Genomic DNA, 10,255 nt, shown 5'->3' on the forward strand with positions numbered 1-10,255 from the left:
TATATATATATATTAGGAGGAGTCCCTGGAAACTTTCCTGTGTTCCACTTTACCACACCTGGCTTGGGTGGACTCTAACATTGCTCTGTCCCAGGTCTCCTCAGACCTTTTTGATATTGTCTGTGCATTCACAGGGTTTGTGTGCCTAGTTTCTACCCAGAGAAAGCTGGGCTTGTCCAGAACCACCTGGCCTGGAATCGCAGACAGCAAGTTGTTCCCTGGAGGACACAGCTCTCCAGGGGGCCTTGCCAAAGACTGACTAGATGCTCCAATATGCAGAACAGCTCATTTGCCTCTAGTAAGGGCAAATTCTGAGCTGTAACTCACATTCTAGAGATACCCCTGGGATTAGACTGAGTGTTGTCTGAAACTGAATTTTGCTTGGTTTTCCCCCTCCCCTGTTATGATTTGCTCACTCCCCCATCAGATTTCTCTGGGAACACTTCTCTAGTAATCTACTTGCACACAAATCTCTATATTAGATTCTACCTCTTGGAGTAGCTAGTTCCTAATCTAAGATAGGAGGAGATGGATCTTTATCAGTTATTTAGCGCATGTGATTCCCCAGTTTGGGGCTCAACCCTCACATCTATGCTTTTGAGTGGATTTTATCTCCCATCATCAATCTATACTCATACTGCAATGATATTTTTATGCATTTTTCTTTTCTTGGAATTCATCTCCAAAGTTCAGTGTCCTTCTGGTTATTAAATCTTGTCCCCCATTCTACAGCCTATTAAAAACTGTATCCTTTGCTACAGATTCTTTCTTAAGAGTTGAGATTTGTATTCCCTACTATGTATTTGAAGATCTTTAATTATTTACATGTACATAAATAAATTGCTAATATATTAAAATGTCTCTTAGGCAAGGCAAATCTTTAGATCTTTTATCCTTTGCCCTTACTGCCCCCTTGGTCATTGTTTCTCAAAGTGTGGATTACTGCATCAGAAATATGTGATTCAGGGTGATTTTTTTGCTTCTACTTAAACAAAAACATACATTTGCATTATGATTCAGTACAAATATACATAACTACCTGCAGACATGTACACACGCATGAGCAATTGAAATAACATATCTGAGAAATGGTATTCCTGCTTTGTATAATATAGTCAGGTATTTTGTACTCTTTAATATTTTGAATCCACTTAAAATATATTATGATTCATTCTTTTTTCTCTCAAACTTACATTTCCATTTTGTTTTGCCTTTATAAGCATAATGCAATCAATTTTATGATTCCTTTTCTTTTATTGATCTCCTTATTACAATTTACTTCAATAAAAGCACAGCTTTAATTTAAATTTTTAAAGAATGAAATGTCTTCTGCTAATACAACACTTACATAAAATTCATTCAGGATTATGTTATAATTTTACAATCAGTAGTAATATTTAAATAATGAAAACAACTAGTGCATTTCCTATTTTTATATATCTTCAATCTAAAAAGTGCTGGAATATCTTTTAATAAAACACTTGGAGCCAGGGGAGGGGTTGCAAAAATTCATGTGTCCAAGGATGACTATTATTTAAGCCAGAATAAGAGAGGGTTCAGATTTTTTTCCATAAAAATAAGCACTAATTGCAAATTTTACTCACCTATATGAATTAAAGATTTGTTGAACCAATGTTACTCAATTCACTGGACAGTTTCTGAGTTACATGTCAGAATCACATAATGAACTATGATAAACTAGTTTTAAAAACCTATTAGTAGGTACCTTGAGCTTGGTGCTTTGCCGCAGTTCGGCTGGGCACAAATCACGAGCCACTTAAGCAGGAACAAACTTTATTTCTGAACTCCCTGAACGCCACCCACACAGCCCTTCCAGGGACACCACACCAACCGGAACTCCCTCCACCTCCACAGGGGAACTTCACCAACCAAAGCAAACTCCCCAGGAATCCCCAGGAGAACTCCAAAGTAGCTGGCGGGGCCCAGGAGTCCGACAGCAGGGGTCTATATACAACTGAATACACAGCTTAACTTAACCATCATCATCTCAATGGCTCACTGGTGTCACCTCTCAACCACTCCCTTCTGGCAAAATGCCACGCATCATTCAGACTCAGCTGTGGCTCTCAGCAGTGCTTCATTAAATAAAGTGAAAGCAGATTAATAGAGATCACCTGACATCGACATCACAAAGCTATTAAAGTCATTTACCTTGTTCCATTGTTTGGCAGCCCAGAGATGTTTTCACCTGGGCTCAATGCATGATAGTCAGATTCAGGGTAGATGAGAAGATGCTTTGGCTTGTAACACAGAGAAAGATTATTGTGAGAGGAAACATGGAAGAGATTATATAGAATGCCTGTGGAGGTAGGTTCTCATGCACACTAGTTTTAGGAGAGTGTATGTGGAAATTAAGGATTAGAAAATCTATTCTTTTGAAAATGTCTTCCCAAATATCTTTTAAAAAACTTCAAGTACTTTGAGATAATGAAGGCAACTCAGACTGAACACCTGTACTCTATAAAGTATATTTAGGAATGCAATTGTTTTGTTATATGCTATGTGAACTATGAAAATTACTAGTTAAAACCAAATTAATTTCATTTTGTTGCATATGGATTTCCAGTTTCTCAACACCATTTGTTGAAGAGGCTGTTTTTTCTCCAATGCATGTTTTTGTCACCTTTGTCTTATATAAAATAACTGTAATTATGTGGGTTAGTCTCTGTGTCCTCTATTCTGTACCATAGGTCTATCAGTCCATTTTGGTGCCAATACCACGCTGTTTTTGTTACTATTGCTCTGTAGTATAGTTTGAGATCTGGAATAGTGATACCACCTGCTTCATTCTTCTTGCTATTCTGGATCTCTTATTTTTCCTGATAGATTTCATGACTGCCTTTTCTATTTCTATCAGGAATGTAATTGGGATTTTGATTGGAATTGCATTAAATCTGTATAGTGCTTTAGGTAGACAGCCTCTTCAACAAATGGTGCTGGGAAAATGGTAAATCCATATGCAACAAAATGAAATTAAACCCATATTTCTCACCATACACAAAACTCAACTCAAAGTGGATCAAAGACCTAGGAATTACACCAGAGACACTATGCCTATTAGAAGAAAAAGTAGGCCCAAATCTCCATCATGTCGGATTAGGCCCCACTTCCTTAATAAGACTCCTATAGCGCAAGAATTAAAATGAAGAATCAATAAATGGGATGGACTCAAACTAAAAAGCTTCTCAGAAAAAAAAAAAAACAATCAGGTGAATAGAGAGCCTACATTTTAGGAGCAAATTTTTACCACTCTCATATCAGATAGAACACTAATATGTAGGGTACACAAAGAACACAAAAAGCTAAACACTGAAAAAACAAATAGCCTAATCAATAAATGGACCAAGGAACTGAACAGATACCTCTCAAAGATGATATACAATCAATCAACAAATATATGAAAAAGTGTTCAACATCTCTAGCAATTAGAAAATGCAAATCAAAACTATTGTAAGATATCATCTCACTCCAGTCAGAATGGCAGCTATTAAGAACACAAACAATAATAAGTGTTTGTGAGGATGTAGGGGAAAAGGCATACTCATACATTGCTGGTGGGACTGCAAATTGATACAGCCAATATGGAAAGCAGTATGGAGATTCCTTGGAAAGCTTGGAATGGAACCACCATTTGACCCAGCTATCCCACTCCTCGTTCTATACCCAAAGGACTTAAAACAGCATACTATAGGGACACAGCCACGTCAATGTTTATAACAGCATAATTCACAATATCTAAACTGTGGAACCAACTTATATGCTCCTAGTAGATGAATGGATAAGAAAATGTTGTGTGTGTGTGTATATATATATATATATATATATATATATATATATATATATATATATATAGAGAGAGAGAGAGAGAGAGAGAGAGAATGGAATATTACTCAGCAACAAAAGAGAATAAAATCATGGCATTTGCAGGTAAGTGGATGGAGTTGGAGAATAAAATGCTAAGTAAAGTTAGCCAATCCCCCGCAAAAACAAATGCCAAATGTTTACTCTGATAAAAGGAGGCTGATTCATAGTGGGGTTAGGAGGGGGAATATGGAAGGATTTGGTGAACTCTAGATAGGGCCAAGGGGTGGGAGGGAAAAGAAGGAGGTATAGGGGTAATAAAGATGGTGGAATGAGATGGATATCATTACCCTAAGTACATGTATGAAAATATGAATGGTGTGAATATACTTTATATATAACCAGAGATATGAAAAATTGTGCTCTATATGTATAATATGAATTGTAATGCATTACTGCTGTCATATATAACAAATTAGAATAAAAAATAAATTAAAAAAATAAAACCAAATAATCTCTCAAATTGTTACCCAGTTTATACTCCCAGTCACAGTGTAGAAGAGTTCCCATTCATCCATATATTTACCAATACCTGGCCATGTCAGTTTTTAAATTTTAGTCAATTCAGTGTGCATAAAATGATGGCCAAATGTAGTTTTATTTTGCATTTCTTTGATTGAAAATGAAATTAAGCAGCTTCCTATATGTTTATTGGTCATTCAAATTTCCTTTTTGATGATTCTCTGATTATATGTTTTGCCCATTTTTTCATTGTTTGTCTCTTTTATCACTGACTTGGAAAAGTTTTACATATACATATATAGAGTTAGATACAATCCTGTTTTGGATTATGTGCTGTACATCCTTCTCCTGTTTCCTTCTTGTCACTTATGTTTTCACTTTTTTATTGTCTCTTGATGAACACAACTTAAAAGTTGCAGTGTAAAGTAACATATGATCTTTTGCTTTTTGTGTTTTTCATATATGTTGTCTAAGAAATCCATTGCCTCCTGAACATCACCAAGATGTTCTTCTGTATTTTCTTCTGAAAGTTCTGCTTTTCATATTTATGTTCTACCTGGAAGAAAGGCATGTCTTTTTCTTCCTTCCTTCCCTCCTTCCTCCTTCCTTCCTTCCTTCCTTCCTTCCTTCCTTCCTTCCTTCCTTCCTTCCTTCTTTCCCTTTCCTTTCAATAATAAAAAGTTCAAGCATAATGTATTGAAGGTCTATAATTTTGTCACTGAGCTTCAAATGCCATCATAATACAGTGTTCACATCAAGGTGGGTGTATTTATTGGGGGATTCTCTATTCTCTTATTCTGTCCCACTGATGTAATTTTTTTTTTCTTAACTAACATAAACTAACTACATATCTTCTAGAGAGTAAGTCTTGACCTCTGGTAGAACAAGTAATCCACTTTTTGTTTCTTCAGTTGTATCCTGGTTATTCTATGTAAATGTTGGAAATTAGCTCATCATATATGCCAATAAAATTTAGAGATTAAATTTAATAATAATTTTGACATAGGTTTTAATTTGGATTTTTATTCTATTCTTTTTATAATGTCTTAATTTGAAAGACTAGCTAATGAAATCTAATGATCTAACATGGTATTTGGAAGTTTGTATGTATCCCATGAATTTTTGTATCACTAAGGATTCAGTTTCAAAGGTTTCCCAAAATATATTTTAATGTTTGTCTTCTTGCCCTTGAGTCGCTTATAGTTTTTAAATTTTCTAATATTTGGGATTTTATAAGCAATTTTTATTTGAAATCTAAATCAATCACTCACTAATACTTTTAAAATTGTTGAGATTCTTTAATTTATCCTATCCCCGATTTCGCCATTTATAACTTACCGCAGGTAAGGGATTGATTTCGGTGATGGTTCACAGGTAAATGCTCAATGAATATCTGTAACTAAGACAAGCCAGGTCACTTAAGATCCTCTGATTCTAAGCACATAAGAAGGAGTCTGGAACTCAGGGGCAACAGGTTTGCACCCAGAGCTAAATTGATAGAACACTAGTTTAGATTATACAATCAGACATCCACTTTTAGATGAATGTATTTAAGCATTTCCCTACTGACTTCTTTTTTACATGAAATACTTTTGGAATTTATTAAATTATTATATCTAAAAATAAAATGTAATGCTTAAAATTATTATATAAATAAACATATTATATTCAGATGGGAATGGTATTTTTGTTGTATAACAAATAACAATACCTAAAAACTATACCTAATGACAATAAAAGGGAAAAACACATTTAACTATTTAAAACAAATTCTGAACATCAGAATAATGAGATAATAAATTTGATAGTATGATAGTCTATATTTTAAAATCCTTAATGCATAAATGCCCATGATAAAACACCAAGCGATTGTCCTGTTATATTTTGCTAAAAGATGATTTAAAAATTAATCAATAAAAATTAAAATCATCCCATTAACATTAAATTACATTAAAAAACACATTTATGAGGATCTTGTTACATCCTAGATCCTTGGATAAATGCTCACATTTCAAGTAAAATGGATTGTCACTTTTAAAATATTCTTTTTCTTTTTATTTTTTTATTAGTTGCACATGACAATACAATGATCTTGACATATATACATTTGAATCAAATGGGGTAGTATTGCTGTATGTATATACGTGTCTGTATAACCAATGTGATTCTGCAACCTGTACACTCAGAAAAATGAAAAATTATACCCCTACTGACTTTTTAAAGGAACAGAACACTTCATTCCTAGAATACAAAACCAGAAAGCAAGTTAAAGGAATGAAAGTTTTCTTCAGCAACATCAAAGGTTTTCCACCAGATTGTTATGTCCTGAACTTTGGATCTCATGTACATTCTACTGAATTAATATGGACAGTTTGAAAGAGAGAGAGAGAGAGAGAGAGAGAGAGAGAGAAAAACAAATATTTGGAAACAAACTGTATTCTCAACGACTTTGGAAAGCAGTATGGAGAGTCCTTAAAAGATTAGGAATGGAACCAAAATATGACCCAGCTATCCTACTCCTTGGTGTTTATCCAAAAGAACTAATTCTAGTGATGTAGCTTCCTCAGTGTTTATAGCAGCACAATTAACAATAGCCAACTTACAGAACTGTTAGAGTCTGTAAACAAGTCAAAATAACACCTGGCATTTTGCCAGGGGAATGTTAAAGTTCGTAAACAAGTCTGGATGGTGCCTGGCAAAATGTCAGAGGGAGTGGTTTGAGAAGTAACAAAACCGAGCCATTAGGTGTAGAGATTCCTGATTGGTTGACTGATGTATCTAGTTTATGCTAATTAGATAAGCTGTGTGGAATGTATAAATACTGCTCCTGTCCTGCAATAAACGGCTCCTACTCCTGCTGTATCAATGTACACAAGTTATTCGTCACCCCCCCGAGTTATTTTGCTGCAGCCGGGCTGTGGCAGATGGTGGCCCGTTATGGGGAGCCCCGGGACACTCAGGGGTAAGTGACGAAAAAAAGCTGCCCGTCCATAGATAGGACGGGAGCAAATCTGCTCGTCCCTAGGCAGATAGGGCGAAAGGAAAAATGACAATTTCGAGAAAATGGAGAAGATTGATACAGTATGTTTGTGTCTTGTTTTGTCTCAGTGTATTGTATTGTCTTTGTGATGAAAATATGGAAGGGGTGAGAAGTAAATTTCTAAGAGAAGAAGGCACCCCAGTGGAACCAAGAATAGTTAGGGCATGTGTTGATAAGAGCCCAGGAACTCTAGTCAGAAAGAAAAAGAAAGTTCAGAAGAAGAAAGATTATCAGAGGAGGAAGGATTATCAAGAAAAAAGTTGCAGCAAAAGGCTATTACTAAATACTTTTCGTTACTGGAGGGTGCATGAAGCGGAGAGGCAGCTACCGAGTGTGCAAGCCAGTCACAGCGCAGCAAGGATTTTCCAAGAGGCGGCGGCGACTGGCCCTTCCCCGCCTCCTGGCCGGGGAGCTGGCTCTTCCACTGCCGCGAGCCCAAATCTAGACCTGACCTGGAGGCACAGTCTCGCAGGCTCTTGCTCCCTGTGCCCAGTAGCAGTTTGAGTCCGGGACACTCCCCAGGGCCATCTGGGGCTGCCCAGGCACTACAGCCAGCAGAAGACGCTACTGGTGTCCCTGATGTTTGGTCATTTTCAATGCCAATAACTAAGCTACAATGGTTCTCCCACACCTGGAAGCTGATGAGTAATGAGCACTATTAATGCTTATTTCAAATGCAAAAAAACCTTGAGATAATGTACTAAATTGTTCAGAAGGTTGTTTTCTTAGTAGAATGCTACAGGATTTTCTTTAGCCATCCGGAGTTCCTGCCTTCGTCCCAGTGCCGGTAAAGACCAAGGTGGAAGAATTTCCAGTGTTGCTGAAAACCGGACAAGACTTTGGCTGAGAAACAGACGAGACTTCGGATCAAGCTAGCTGCCTGCAGAACTTACCTGGACTGTGATTTAAGCTAGCTGCCTGCAGAACTTACCTGGACTGTGATTTACCTGGACTGTGAGTTAATCTATTGAGACACTGCTTTACCTGGACTGAGACAACAAACTGTAATCTACAACAAATTGTAACTCGGTATCTTTGCTAACGGTGTCATTGCTGGTATAATTTTTCCAAGGGCTTCTTGCATGGAGCCATCAATTGGCTTGGTATTGTGGCATTTTGTATCCTCCCTTTCTGTTTGTAGCAGGTTATTTATGGTGTTTCTGTAAAAACCACTATGGTCGTTATTTAAATTAAACAAAAGGGGGAAATGTTAGAGTCTGTAAACAAGTCAAAATAACACCTGGCATTTTGCCAGGGGAATGTTAAAGTTCGTAAACAAGTCTGGATGGTGCCTGGCAAAATGTCAGAGGGAGTGGTTTGAGAAGTAACAAAACCGAGCCATTAAGTGTAGAGATTCCTGATTGGTTGACTGATGTATCTAGTTTATGCTAATTAGATAAGCTGTGTGGAATGTATAAATACTGCTCCTGTCCTGCAATAAACGGCTCCTACTCCTGCTGTATCAACGTACACAAGTTATTCGTCCCCCCCCTGATTATTCTGCTGCAGCCGGACTGCGGCAGATGGTGGCCCGTTACGGGGAGCCCCGGGACACTCGGGGGTAAGTGACGAAAAAAAGCTGCCCGTCCATAGATAGGACGGGGGCAATCTGCTCGTCCCTAGGCAGATAGGGCGAGAGGAAAAATGGCCATTTCAAGAAAATGGAGAAGATTGATACAGTATGTTTGTGTCTTGTTTTGTCTCAGTGTATTGTATTGTCTTTGTGATGAAAATATGGAAGGGGTGAGAAGTAAATTACTAAGGGAAGAAGGCACCCCAGTGGAACCAAGAATAGTTAGGGCATGTGTTGATAAGAGCCCAGGAACTCTAGTCAGAAAGAAAAAGAAAGTTCAGAAGAAGAAGGATTATCAGGAAAAAAGTTGCAGCAAAAGGCTATTACTAAATACTTTTCGTTACCGGAGGGTGCGTGAAGCGGAGAGGCGGCTGCTGAGTGTGCAAGCCGGTCACAGCGCAGCAAGGATTTTCCAAGAGGCGGCGGCGACTGGCCCTTCCCCGCCTCCTGGCCGGGGAGCTGGCTCTTCCACTGCCGCGAGCCCAAATCTAGACCTGACCTGGAGGCACAGTCTCGCAGGCTCTTGCTCCCTGTGCCCAGTAGCAGTTTGAGTCCGGGACACTCCCCAGGGCCATCTGGGGCTGCCCAGGCACTACAGCCAGCAGAAGACGCTACTGGTGTCCCTGATGTTTGGTCATTTTCAATGCCAATAACTAAGCTACAATGGTTCTCCCACACCTGGAAGCTGATGAGTAATGAGCACTATTAATGCTTATTTCAAATGCAAAAAAACCTTGAGATAATGTACTAAATTGTTCAGAAGGTTGTTTTCTTAGTAGAATGCTACAGGATTTTCTTTAGCCATCCGGAGTTCCTGCCTTCGTCCCAGTGCCGGTAAAGACCAAGGTGGAAGAATTTCCAGTGTTGCTGAAAACCGGACAAGACTTTGGCTGAGAAACAGACGAGACTTCGGATCAAGCTAGCTGCCTGCAGAACTTACCTGGACTGTGATTTAAGCTAGCTGCCTGCAGAACTTACCTGGACTGTGATTTACCTGGACTGTGAGTTAATCTATTGAGACACTGCTTTACCTGGACTGAGACAACAAACTGTAATCTACAACAAATTGTAACTCGGTATCTTTGCTAACGGTGTCATTGCTGGTATAATTTTTCCAAGGGCTTCTTGCATGGAGCCATCAATTGGCTTGGTATTGTGGCATTTTGTATCCTCCCTTTCTGTTTGTAGCAGGTTATTTATGGTGTTTCTGTAAAACCCACTATGCTCCTTATTTAAATTAAACAAAAGGGGGAAATGTTAGAGTCTGTAAACAAGTCAAAATAACACCTGGCATTTTG

The sequence above is a fragment of the Marmota marmota genome, unplaced genomic scaffold (genome assembly GCF_001458135.2).
Source record: "Marmota marmota marmota unplaced genomic scaffold, marMar, whole genome shotgun sequence".
NCBI lineage: Eukaryota > Metazoa > Chordata > Mammalia > Rodentia > Sciuridae > Marmota > Marmota marmota.